Source organism: Barbus barbus (genome assembly GCF_936440315.1).
Source record: "Barbus barbus genome assembly, chromosome: 23".
Taxonomy (NCBI): Eukaryota; Metazoa; Chordata; class Actinopteri; order Cypriniformes; family Cyprinidae; genus Barbus; species Barbus barbus.
The window spans coordinates 14,759,804-14,774,549 of record NC_136751.1 but is presented as its reverse complement, the minus strand read 5'-3'; the positions used below and the strand labels follow the sequence as shown (position 1 = coordinate 14,774,549).

The window sequence follows — 14,746 nt, the reverse complement described above, 5'->3', positions numbered from 1 at the left end:
GAAATATTATTACAATTTTAAAGCTTATTTTAAAAAAAACTTTAATTTGACATAGAAAATGTTTGTGACATTGTGAGTGTCTTTACTGAAACTTTTGATCAATTTAAGTCTTTCTTAAAAATAAAAATGTTTAAAATTTGGAAAAAAAAAAACATTTATATTAAAACATTAAAACAGTATCAAATATCAAATGATATTTAAAATATTTCTATATCAGACTGAGTAATTAGTTACAAAGCTTCAAATGTGAGTGTAAGGTTTTATGGCAGTTTCACAGGTCAGTTTTTCCTATAGTGACTTCCAAAACTTTATAGAGACAAGCTCGGAACTTGGCCAGAAGTGAATTATTGATGACTGCAGAATAAAGAGGCATTTACTTCATGCGGGTTTGCCTGAATTAATCATAACATGAGACTAAGATGGGTGATGAATTCTCTTTCAGTACAAAACCTACCATTTTTCCTGTAAATGACAGATGTCTTCTTGCACACGTGAACCCAGCCATTATCAACAGCATCCCTTTACCGCACACATCAAACATTTAGCAGACGCTCTATTGTCTGTAGTGTGTTCTTGCATTTTCCGCCTACAGTGTAAACACGCGCAACATGCAATTTTGCCATCAGCATTCCCAACATGTCTGCTGACAGAAATGTTTGAAGGAACCATCGGCAGAGATAACTGACTCACGATTTGTAAATGTAATGGAACTTGATACCAGACTGGATCCCTGCAGTGTTTAACTGCGACACTTGAAATATTTATTCAGATTTACACTATGAATTTACACATACATTGACATAATGACATACATTAAAATCTCTTTTTCTACCAAGAGATTTGAACAAAGGGTAGTAGTGATTTGATTTTGTCCCCAAAGTATCCTCCCCCGCAGATTCCCTCCATACTAGCTATAGGTATAGTTTCCATGGAGACAAACACTGACTGTATAAGGCCTGTACGTTTCCGATATGTGTGCAGTGGTCCGAGAGCAATAGAGCATCATTGAGATATTAAGGCTGACATTTCTTACCGACAAATACAATGTCAAGCTCCTTTCCCACTGGATTTATGGTGAGGTTGATGTGGTAAGTAGCGTTGACTGCAGGGTGGAGTGGGGGCTGTATGAATACACTGCAACAGAAAGCAATGGGCTTTTGATTCATCCCCTGTGTCTGTGGGCTTGCACACTTGATCAATACTAATCCCCTCATCCGTCACAGGTCACATCCAGTCAAACATCTCTCACTGTCAGCACATGAGCGCACAAGAAGAGACTCTTAGGACACTGGTTTAACAGTCTTCTGGGATCAGCTGCTAAGAATGCACTACTCTTGTTATGTAACTCTAAAAATGCATAACATATGGCAAAAAATAAAATCATGTTTTTTTCAGAACCTTTGACTGATTCAAGATTTTGTTTTCTTTTACATTTAACTAGTAAACGTAAAAACTGCATGATTCAAGTAACATTTTCGTTATTAACTATGTAGTTAAAGTGCATCACATAATGGTAAATATGGTGTAAATGTAAAAAAAACAAAAACAAATATAGCTTTGCAAAAAAGATGCATGAATAAGAAGGCACATATTTTAACATATCCTATCCTATCCAACAGGCATGTGCTTGACAGGCACGCTTGGCTATTGCGTATATGATATAAAAATGTCTGTATATGTGCAACCAAAATTTGTTCTTTTTTTTTTTTTAGATCAGCTGAGCTTCAATGCTCTCTGGGATTACCTTCCCTTGTACTTGTTACGGTGCTGTGCGGAACAACGGACGCACGACAAGTATAAACAATCAACTTCTCTTTTAATCAGAGATCCAGGAGCAGATACAGACACAGGAGTGCACACACATCATAATCGAAACAATAACCGACGGTGAGACTAACAAAGACAGGAACTTATAAAGGGGCAGATAATTGGGAAGGACAGGTGTACACAATGACTAATTAAACTAGGACACAGGGGAAAACAGAAAACCCGACATGGAACAGTCACAGAAAACCCAACATGTAACATATCGCCCCCTCCCGGCAAGGCGTGGCCTCACGCCGTAACGTAACAACTGAGGAGGGCGGGTGGGGGATCTGGAGGAGGATGTGGAACCGGAGGGTGGCAGGGAATAAACATCAGAGAGTCCAAACAATAAGTCCATGGGGGAGTGGAGGGTGGGAGGAGCCAAGGGGGAGCCAGGAACAGGAGGAGCCAGATGACGACCCAGGCCACAGTCCAGATGGTGGCCCACGGGGGAGCCGACGGAGGGAGGAGCCATGGCGGAGGAGGGACCGCCGACTCCATGGGGCCGACCAACGGCGGCGGAGCAGGTGGAGGTGGAGCCCGAGGTGGAGACGGAGAGCCGAAGAGCCAGGGTGACGCCGAAGATCCGGAGGTCCAAGGCGGAGCAGATGTCTTCGGCGACCTCGGCGCAGGCGGAGATCCGGAAGGCCGCGGCGGAGCCGGAGCGACAGAGGACATAGGTGGAGCAGGAGGGAAGGAGGAGCCCAACGGAGCCGGAGGGACGAAGGGACGGGGCGCAGCCCAAGGAGAGTAGTCCTGAGGTGCAGGTAGGGGGACAACTGACCAATGCGGAGCCGGAAGGACGAGGGAGCCCGGTGGAGCTGGTGGACAGACGGGATCCGGTGGAGCCGAGGGAGCTTGAAGGCATGGTGGAGCCGCAGGGTCGCCGGACTGAGGCAGAGTCTGGGTCTCGGAGGCTGAGGGCGGAGACGAGGGATCCTCCAGACTCAACGCCAACAGAGCTGGAGATCGGCAGACCAGCGGCGAGCCCACGCCACAGATGGTGAGCTGAGGGTGAGCAGAGGGGCTGACGAACTCCAGTGATGAGGGTGTTGGAGTAGGAACCAGATCAATGAGAGGCGGTGGGAGAGGGAGGTCGGGTGGGATAATTTCCCAGAAGTTCAATACAGGAGCTGGCTTAAGGATGATCGTGTCAGAGTGGAAGTCAATGAGGTTACCCAGGTCCAGTTCATGCTCACCCTCAGCGGTGGCGTCGTGGGCGGGGCGCTCCATAGCCCCCGCGATCTCCACAACTTTCTCCACCGTCGGATGCACTGCCGGCTCTCGCACCTGGTCAGACGTTTGGGGCTCGGGCTCCGGGACGATCGGCAGCTCTGTCGCTCCTGATGGCGATGGCTCTACGACCGCGGCAGGCTCTGGCTCTCCGTCTGCGGTGGGCTCGGGCAGCTCCGCGCTGCGGGGTGGTAGTGGACTGGGCGCTGGGTCCCGAGTGGGGCTGGTGTCATTCTCTGCGAGGTCCACGGTGAGTTGCGATTTGCAAGACACCAGCACCCACTCGATAAAGGCGGCGAGGCTCTCTCGAGGACCGTCCCCGGACAACTGCCCACGTGTGGTGTTGTTCAGTCCAGCTTTGTAGAACGAGCAGAGGCAGTAGTCCGGGAAGTGTGTTAAGTTGGCCAGGAACAAAAAATCCTCGGTGTGGTCCTCGAGAGAGCGGTCCCCCTGCTCCAGCAGGATGACGAGGGCAGCGGGATCCATAATAAAAAATAAAAAACTTGGCAAAAACCGGGAAAATAAAACGGGGGAAAAATGCCGCAAACTTGCTGTTTAGGTCGGTTATTATGTTACGGTGCTGTGCGGAACAACGGACGCACGACAAGTATAAACAATCAACTTCTCTTTTAATCAGAGATCCAGGAGCAGATACAGACACAGGAGTGCACACACATCATAATCGAAACAATAACCGACGGTGAGACTAACAAAGACAGGAACTTATAAAGGGGCAGATAATTGGGAAGGACAGGTGTACACAATGACTAATTAAACTAGGACACAGGGGAAAACAGAAAACCCGACATGGAACAGTCACAGAAAACCCAACATGTAACAGTACTGTATTAACAAAGGAATTTTCACTATTTTTTTTTTTTTTTTTTTTTTACACGTTTTACCTGTATTTTGAATTTTTCATTGTATTGCTTCGAGGTTTAGGGTTAACAGATATGTCCTTTTTAAAAAAAAAAAAAAAAACATTGTAAGATTCCTATATTGCAGTGATATATCAGTCGGGCCGGTACCCACTATAAGGAGCCTCGACAAACTTCCAAGGGAGCTAAGATTATTTAAAATTTAAACTTGATTTTAAATGTCAAAACATGAATTACAATAAACTAAATCTACTAAAATAAATTTTTTTAACATATCTCAGACCTAGTCCTAGAGTCATGTAAAGCATTAAAATATTATAACTCTATGGACATTTTTATAATGTATTCATTTTTCTAGTACGCCAAGAACTATTTCATTAGGTTGAAATTATCATTATCCTTCATCTTGATCCCGTAAATTACAAATGACTGGAAAAGTCGTGCACATTAAAATCTGCTCTCCTAAAATGATATAAAATTTTGACTCATTATTTGAGTTATTTTCTTTTTATTTAGGGCCTTTGGAAAAACTTTTTTTTTTGTTTCGAATGTTTCTGGAACTTTATCAGAAATTTTTGCAACCCTAATTGAGAACCACTGCTACAATATATATGAAATAATCTTCATGGCAGGAGCATAAATGTAATGCCTAAAAAGTCTGGAATAGATCCACTTAATTGGTGGAAGCTTTTTGGAGTAAATAGCATATTCTGCAGATTGCTTTAACGCTAAAAGACATGGACTAAAAGCCACAAAACACAAACACATTATTTCTTGGGGTTTTAACATGTTTAATCAACTTAAACAATTTGTTTTATTATTAAATTAGTTTTAAGTTCCATTATTAGAATGGATCATAGTGAAACTATATGCCTCTGTTGAGTTCCTGTCAATAACCTGTTAAAGGAAATTAATTCTATTCGATCTCTTTTGATCAGTAGGCAGACGTGTGATTTTGCCTATTACACTGAATCAATAAACAGCTCAAGACCAGATACATAAAACTTTATTAACTGACACAGAATACATTCCGACCTTCATCAATAATGGATATAAATGGACAGCATCAAATAAGATCTCAGACTTCAGCAGGTATTCGGCCTCCAACAAAGAGTACAGGCAACACCAGGTGGAAAATCCAAATCAAAACGTGGTTCCCTTGAAGCTGGTGCTAGAGGAAACTATTTATAATGTAGGCGTGTGTCAAAGAGATTTAGGTGTAGATAAAATACTCTTTCTGAAGGGCTTAGAAAACTTCTATAAAAAATGTTTGTAAAGGACTACAATTAGTTTCATTGTTTATATGTTGAACAGCAGCACTAATCCAAATTAAATTTATATGTCGACTGAAATCCAATTAAAATAACATTATTGAAAATGTGCTTGAATGGATTTCAACAATTTTTTTCATCCTTTGGAATGCGTATGTACAGTACCACATAATGTGTAACACACAGTTTACCTCCGTTTTGCCTTCATGAGTACATCGCAATATTGAATACACTGTCTGAACAATCAAAACTGACTTCATCACCTGAAAACACCTGATTTGAATTACAACCGGTTTTGGTGCAGTGTGAACGCACCACTTACAGTCCACATTTATATTTATCCATATTTCCCACCATAAATTAGCTCTAGTAATGAATGACGCCTACTCCAACCCTGCCCTCCCATCGTCCCCTGGTTCTCAATGCCTGCCTTTGTGCGAAGATGAGAATGAGCCATTCTCTCTCTCACAGATGACCCCTCTTGTCTCCACAGCCGCCTGTTGAGGACGTTACTGCCCACGTGGTCTGGATGCCAGCAGCTGCCTCTCACAGCCCCTGACGTCCCCTGGCAATCTGAGAAGCACATCCTCATCTTCCGTTTCTACGCTCTCAACCCCCCCGGTCCACGAGGATTATTGAGTCTCTGGATTACTGAAGTGTCCGCTTTGGCCGCGGGAGAAAGGGCACACTATTACTTGTGAGTATCCTCAGCTGCTCTGAGCCTCAGTTCTGCCTGTGCAATTACAGTCATTATGGGCTTTTGTGCTTACTTGGTGGAAAAGAAAATGCAGGGAAGACTTTATTAGAGCAAATGAAATGCTTCATCAAACATTATTGGCCATTACTTTAATTATCGGCATAACAGAATGAAATGAACGAAAACAGATCTTTCTCGCCTTGAGTTCTTGTATCTGAAATGGGCTCGAGACTAAATTGAAACCGGCTAATGTGACGTAAAGCAACTGGGGCATTGCCAGCAATGTCATGCTACTGTTTTGGCCACAAAACGCCTAGAGCGAGATTCGGGCATGTTAGGGATTTGGTTAGTGTCTGTGTGAGTGAGTGCATAGTTTGTCAAACTACCACAATAAATCATTTAAACAAATGTACGACAAGGTTGTGTGTAGTTTCAGCGTTTGCTAGGGTTGCTAGCTCTCTCAAGATTTCCAGTTTCAGTGTAAGAATGGGTTTAGAAACTCAATAGATTCAGGGAGAGACCACATATCATTTAATTTCAACAATCTGTGAGGCCTGCTATTACCTGAGAGTGTTTGCCTGGGTCTAGGGGCGAGTAAAACATGCAAGGTGAAAGTCACAGATGATTTGGAATCCAGAAGGAATTAATGCAATCTGAGATGTGGAAAGAGGGCGAGTCAGAGAGGCTACATGGATGGATTTTTCTGTATGTGGATGGGCTGCCTGAATCAGAAATTGACTGGAGTGATGAAACCAGTTCACATGTCTGATTGGATGAAGAAAAATTTGTACTACAAATAAACACACTAAAAACACAGGCCCAGCTTTGAAAGAAAGAAACAATCTGTTCTTTCATGCCATTTTTCTATTAGTAAAAGAAGACAACGTGACTTAAAATGGACCATATTTCTGGTCTTAATGGTTGTTCATATTTTGTGCTATTTATAAGAGTATTGTATTTCAAATAATAATAATAATTAATAAATAAATAAAACCTGTGAAACACCCTTCAATTTCTGCTTTTTTAATGTCACTTTTTTGCTCCATTTAACTCATTACAGAGAAGTCCATCACTTTCCCTAGGCTTTCCCTTTAAAGTGTTACTTAAACGAATGAAAATTCCATCATTTAATTATTTCTGTTTTCAGTGGGCAGCAAAAGGAGTTCAAAAATATCTAGATAATAGTAATTATTACCATTGAAGACAATATAACAAACATAAGTATGTTTTGTATGGAAGCCCATTTTCATCTTAAAGTGAATAATAAAAAGATATATGAGATAAAGCAAGAAATACAATCACAGTGGTGAGCAAAGACAGAAATTCTTGCAATTCTTTTTTAACTCTTAGGTGAAAATTGTCTTCCATGTTTTTGTGTAATTCAAACCACAATCATTTCCAAAGATTGCCAAGGCTATAATGGAATCCTCCAAAATAAGGTGAAAATGTCTCAACATCAGTGTCTTTGGTGAGGCAAGACAGATGTCACAAAATGGCACTGCCCTGATATATATGGTTGGTAAACTCTTGAAAAGCAGAGACAGCAACAATCCTGAACTCAAAGTAAATTAGTCTCCTTTTCTAAAAGTACGGATGGCTAATAAGCAGTCTCAGATCAATTCGGGAGTCCAGCCGTCATGTACTCTACTCAGACTCTGAAAAGCGCTAAATGAGTGTCAGAGGAGTCTTGCAGCTTTAGATAAGGCAACGCAATGACTGTCACAAACACACACCAACATACAAAGGTGCACAAACACGTTCTGAAAGCACCAGGAGGCTGTGGATGTGATGAATTGAATGGAAGACTGTCCTTTCCAGCACAGCAGTGTTTCAGTGGCACATCCTGCTCCTGTAGAGAGAGTGCGGCTCAAGAGAGACCCGGGCTGATCAGCAGTTCTTGGACTTCATTAACACCAGTGGTCTAGCAGCTGCTGTGCCTCCCCCTACCTTTGCACTCTGTACTACCCACATCTTATAGGGGTTAACATGTTTGAAAGCACATATGTGACCCTGGACTACAAAACCAGTCTTAAGTCGCTGGGGTATATTTGTAGCAATAGCCAAAAATACATTGTATGGGTCAAAATGATCTATTTTTCTTTTATGCCAAAAATCATTAGGATATTTAAGTAAAGATCATGTTCCATGAAGATATTTTGTAAATTTCCTACTGTAAATATATTAAAACTTGATTTTTGATTAGTAATATGCATTGCTAAGAACTTCATTTGGACAACTTTTAAGGCAATTTTCTCAGTATTTAGATTTTTTTTGCACCCTCAGATACAACAATTTATACATCGATGCAAACCATACATCAATGAAAAGATTATTCATTCAGCTTTCAGATGATGTGTAAATTTCAATTTCGAAAAATTTACACTTATGATTGGTTTTGTGGTCCAGGGTCACATATTGTAATCAGAATTACAAAAGCAATAAACAGTAGGCATATCGTAGATATAAGATATTTTCCAGATACCATCTAGCAGATATGTACAGTATTTACAGAAATGACTTTGAAATGACTTGGCTAATTAGGGTCAACCTACCCTGTATGTAACTATCTATAATTACACTAATGCACAATAAAAACAGATTTCTTTGCTTTTTAGATGGAAATACACAATTAACCTTCTTGCTCAGTATTTAAAAATGCGTAAACATTAAATTATAGCTACAAAACTCACTAAAAGGTCCTTATGATTGTCATTACAAGTCTATTAGAAACTGCTTAAAATCAGTTAGAGGTGTTCTTATCTACAGTATGCAGTTGACACAGTTGTGTAGATAGATAGACAGATAGATAGATAGATAGATAGATAGATAGATAGATAGATAGATAGATAGATAGATAGATAGATAGATAGATAGATAGATAGATAGATAGATAGATAGATAGATAGATTTTAAATGTACAAATATTTTTACTATAATTTTCCCAAATTCTGTGTACTAATACTGCTAATAGTTTATAATGTCACATTAATATACCTTTTTGTGTCCCCAATCAAACTACAATGGACTGTAATGTGTTTTACTCATGCGACCCATTAACTGACAGTACATTAAAACTGTATAAAATAGATTTTCTGTGAGTTTAACTCCATCAGCACAGCACAAACGGAGGGACATGTGCCCATACATCCAACCCACAGAGATAATAACATCTCTCATTATAAAAGAGCTTTCTGGATGACTGTGGGGGGGGGGGGGGGACTTTCCCCTCTAAGTAAATAAGATGAAAACACATGAAAAATGTGTTATTTGATATCTATCTGTCCATCTGTCTTCTTGAAAACAAAAAAGTTTATCAGCCCATGGTTTTATCAGTTTTAGGCAGATGTGAGCAGGCCTAGGAAGCCTAGCAACCCCGACACATGGATCATTTATTTTTCTCGGGGAAGACACTTAAGCCCATCCATTTCCATGCTCAGAGCAGTATGTTAAGAAAAGAAACTAGCTTGTTTTCCAGAAGGCTTCTGTATTATAGACACAACAAAGCGTTTGATTTGACATCCATGCTCCTCAGCAGCCTCGTGTGTTAAAATCCTCTCAGAGTTTGGAGCAGTAATTCATTTCTTAATGCTTTCTGTGGAGCCTTAAAGTTTTACAAAGAATAGAAATATCTGCTTTTCTCTGTCAGCCGCAATGAGGGGTGGCACACATCCGCAAAACATTCCATTGTAAACCTATAGAACAAGATCTATTAATAGGCTGTTCTTTATCTGCTCATTAAGAAATCAATAGGATACATCCACATTTGAAACAGGATGTAACCTTTGCGCCTGAGACTGATCTGATATCATCAGAAAATCCTCATATCATGTGTTCAATTATAGCTGCTGAGATACTCCAAAGAGTCTACTTACAGCTGTGTGGGAGCGCGACTGATTCGTTCGCATTTGAGTCGAACTCATAATTAAATCCATGAATGTCCGACACAGAGGCTGAGACAAACCATGTCATGACATGATTTTAGCATTTGTATAGCTGCGAGTAATGCAAGCAAATGAGCCAAAGCATGTGTAGTAAATCCACACTAAATCTTTTTCTCTTTTCCGTGTGTTTCTTTCTGCTCTTTGGAGTAATCCCATCATTGTAGAGCATTTCCAGTGTGGAGCGTTTACCGCGAGTACTTCCATATGCCGCTTACATGCACCTAGACTGTTTGCACACAGCTTCTAAGCTATGCAAATAGCAACACAAACTCAACATGCCTTATATGCATAGAAATTATTGCATGATAAATATGTGTAAAGTGACATAGGCGGATTTAATGGGGAAAGGGAAGATGAGGACATGAAAGGCATTGCCTAGTACATAATAAAATAGCTAACGCTTTAGAATGCTGTTCCATTATTAATAAATAACTGCACAGGAACAAATGAGCACACAATATTAACATATTAACTACTCTTAAAGGGATAGTTCATCCAAAAATGAAAATTATGTCAGTTATTACTCACCCTCATGTTGTTCAAATCCTGTAAGGCCTTCGTTCATCTTCGGAACACAAATTAAGATATTTTTGATGAATTCTGAGAGCTCTCCCATAGACAGCAAGGATCCTAACATGAAACATAGTAAGGACATTGTTAAAATAGTCCATGTGGCATCAGTGGTTCAACCGTAATTTTATGAAGCTATGACAATGTGTGCTGTTCTGTGTCAGTTGCACCATACGCGGATACATTGTTTACATTGTTTACGCTTTGATCTGAACATAAACAACATATCCATGTACATACGTTGCATACATTGTTTACATATGTGATACTCTCCAAAATGGTGCCAGGGTGATGCAGAGGATACAAACTGTTGAATAAACTCTCTATTTTTGTTTTCTTTGCACACAAGAAGTATTCTCGTAGCTTCGTAAAATTACGATTGAACCATTGATGTCACATGGATTATTTTAACAATATCCTTACTACGTTTCTGGACCTTGATTGTGTTAGGACCCTTGCTGTCTATGGGAGGGAGCTCTCGGAATACATCAAAAATATCTTAATTTGTAATGAACAACGGTCTTACAGGTTTGGAACGACATTAGGTTGAGTGATTAATGACAGAATTTTCATTTTTGCGTAAACTATTTATTTAAAAAACAAAGTAAGTAATAGCACTCTGGTAAGTAATAAAGTAAGTAATAGCACTCTGTTGAATGTGGTAGTTCACTATTATCTATTCATAACTACCATCTCGTCCAACCCCATACACCCCAACAACCTCCCCCCCCCCCCCCACCACACACACACACATGGAAAACTACTCTTCTATTTTTTTTTTTTTATATATTTTGGTCTTTCTACTTCAAAACGTTTTGTTAAATTAAATGTTATTTCTGGCTGAAACTAAAGTAAATCCTACACCATTTTTTTCTTCATTCACCTTTTTCACTGAATATCATGGTAAACCACTGGTCACATGACTTGAGTATTACCAAATCCTTCGGAAATGATTCATCTATCTTACCTAAATTATTGCCTGCTATTATTAATTATTCAAGGGATTGAATTTTAAAGTAGTGGTTAACATGTTGCATTGATCTGCATTAATTATTGATTAGTTTCATATTATAATATTATTTCTTTTTCAGGGAGGCATGAAAAATATTAATTATTGATTAGCTAATAGTTAACTACTAAATTCAAGTATAGAATATTCAAGTGCTATTACTTACCAATTTATTAATAAGAGATTCATGTTAGTTAATGTTAATATTGCTTTAGTTACTTACTAATGGCGGAACTGATTTCTCCCAATTTGCAAAGATGGACCAAATTCAGCTCAGATTTCCAGAAAAGACTCTTAATAAGACCAAAGGAGGTCATGAAGCACATTTAAAATATGTTGTCAAGGAAAGCTAATTAGCATTTATTTTAATGAGGGAATTGGAGACTCCAAAAAAATCTATGGGAAAAACAACTCTAGTGGAGAACTTATGTTACAGTATGATGGGCCCCAGGGAGGACCAGAGGGAGAAGAAGAACCTTCACTGCTGAAAAATAAAAATCCAGATTTCTACAATACTCTGTGGAGATTTGCAAGATGGATGCCCAACTTTTTAGCAGTTGGAAGCCCTGAGGCAGTCCCTGATAGTGGTCCTCCCTAATGTGATATGATACTTCTGTTTTCCAATAACAGCAAAAAATAATAAAAACACATACACAATATATAGCATGCAAGATTTATGAATGTTTAAAATAGCCTTTAACTTCAGTTAAAGCGATAGTTACCCCAAAATGAAAATATTGTAGTTATTTACTCACCTTCAAATGATGAAATTCAGTTAGGCAGACTATCCTTTAACTACATGTTAACTAGTTAACTGTTGTATAATATCCGTGTAGCTGTGTACAAAGTCAGAAGCAGTAACATGTTAATTCACAATTGAGCTTAAGGAATTCTTATTGGAACTTCGAAAAAATGGAACAAAGCTAAGTCAAAGATGAATTTTAATCTCACACAGCGCAAGAGCAATCCATCTTTTCTATTCAATCTGTCCCTTGGCTCTTGGGAATAAATTCAGCTCAGTTTCATGTATTTTATCCCGTTCCCAAATCAAACAGTCTGAAACGACAGCATTACAAGTGAGAGAAGTATTAACCTTTTTGCCTTTGTGGGTGGCTGTGTAGATCAGTGATATAAGAACTACAGTCGTATGAATAGCAGACTAGATTGATTCCTTGAAGTGTGGGCCATTATTTGTCATAATGAGTGTGCTTTGCTGGACTTAAGCTGTTCTGTTCTACAAGACGCTCAAGGCAGATATACACTGTATGGTCATGCAAGCATCCATCTCATCTCAGCCCAGACATATACTGTACAGCTAGTTTTACTCAGAAGAGGAGACACTGTATCCTTAAGAATAAACATGAACGATTAAACAGAAGAATCAAAATAGCAGAGAAATATTTCTGGAGCACAATTACACAATATGCCACCATGTATAGATAAACAAAGAACTATCTATAGCTTATTTGTGTATAGAAGTATTTGATGTGCAGTCAAAGGGTCCTCTTACCGCCTTCAGAAATACACCAGAAACTAATTTAATACCTTTGAGTGAATATAAAGCTCATTACAGCCACCTTCACGGCATCTTTGACCTCCACAATTTGATTAAGTCTACTTAACACATTGCTTTACTCAATAGCTGAATTCCCACTCACTTCCACTCAATCTGCAGTATTAGAGATTTGTTTGAGCTTGTGCTTTCCAGTGCTTTTATAGTTCAATGGTTTGGTCAGAGGTTACATGTCTCCCCTTGACTGTTGACTCCACCAAAATTGCTGCTGCTTGTTCTTTTCCAAAGGTATTCAAACAAATATAATAAAGATATAATCTGTAATGGAATTAAATAAATTCAGAATCACATATGTAAAAGTAGATTAAAAAAAAGGCGCATCAAGTGGAGGATTTATTAAAAATTACCATGAAGGACTCAACAATAAGACTGGGAATCAACATAGATTTCCTAATTCTAAATCATAGGATTTTGATTCAAATTCGTTTGGTTCTTGATTCACCTAAAAGTACCAGTTAATAAGAGTACATTTTTTGTGAACTGGGCTGCACCTCGCTGTATGTTTTTGATTCATTAAAAGACCAAATGTTCTTGAATCGGACTACACTGGTCACACTTTTTGCCTGAAGCCCATGAGGACCACCCAATAGAAAGACCTTTATTACACCTGCATATGGTATACACAATACTTCTTTTTGAATCACTTTCAATAGAGATGGCAAATTCACATTCACACCTCAGGCAAGATACATATGATTTCTTTTGCTGTGTTGCTGAAGATTGAGCAGTGGGGGAACTGGATACACAGATAAGCCAAGCTGATGATCAGCCATCGGGCAACCTCGGTCGGCTTTAGTTTTTCTGGTGTGTTCCGCACTATTGGTGGAGCTCATCGGTAAGAAAGAGAACTCAGATTGAATATTCAGCATAGATAATGAGTGCACAAGAAAAAACGGAACTGACGAAAGCAAAGCAGTAACGGAGTGAAGAGGGAACGGACAGACACTTGTTGTTTCTTTATTTATCCACAAGAAGAAGAACAAGGGAAGAACAAGAAGAAGAACAAATGGCAACTTGGCATAAGTTGCCATTTGCAACTTATGCCAAGTTCACACTGCACGATTTTTATGTATAATCATCTATAACTCCCCAAACTTCCCGCTTCCCTGTATCTTGCTCTCTCATTGGCTGTAGGTCATCGCAATGTACTTTTTCAGTCAGAACTCATTTCACACGGCAGGATTTAGAATCGCTGACAGGTCCAGATATTTAGCATGCCAAATTCACGTTGCGTGATTGTCACTCATGTGAACGAGCACCGATTTGCCTCCGATTTCAGGCATTTGTCAGCGAGTAAAAATCGGGGCTAAAATCGTGCAGTGTGAACTTGGCATTAGCCAAGTACTGCTGCTTGCTTTGTAGCTCTTCCAGTTTCCCCCTTTGAATGCCGAATACAGACTACTGCCACCTGCTGGTATGAGAGAGCTATGTTCTCTCATGCAAGTGCAGAGTGTATATGCTAGTTGGTTGACGGCTATAGTCTGTCCAGTGTGTTCTAGAGAAGTGGTTCTCAAACCTGTCCTGGGGACCCCCAGCCACCACAAATTTTTGTATGTCTCTCTCATAGGCCACAGAGCAAATTTTTTGCCCCGATGCAGTGGACGCAGTCAGCATTCCTCAGTGCTACTATAGTTCTTTGGCTTCAGTTTGGTGTGACCCCATTCAGGCAATCTTCTAACTTCTAACATTATAAAACAAAAATTATTTAAAAAAAAGCATTAATTTAAAAATTTAAAAAATAATAACAGGACCCAAACTATAAAACTGA

The 14,746-nt window shown here is 39.5% G+C and overlaps 1 protein-coding gene across 2 annotated transcripts in view; it reads left to right on the top strand.

Annotated features, from left to right (window-relative positions):
• The window catches only part of LOC306842685 (galactosylgalactosylxylosylprotein 3-beta-glucuronosyltransferase 1), an 82,818-nt gene that overhangs the window by 41,491 nt on the left and 26,581 nt on the right, over positions 1-14,746 (top strand). For both annotated transcript variants that reach the window (XM_079373692.1, XM_079373690.1), the window contains exon 2: positions 5,682-5,885. The gene's annotated coding sequence lies outside the window, so the exon portion shown is untranslated. The remainder of the gene's footprint in view (positions 1-5,681; positions 5,886-14,746) is intronic.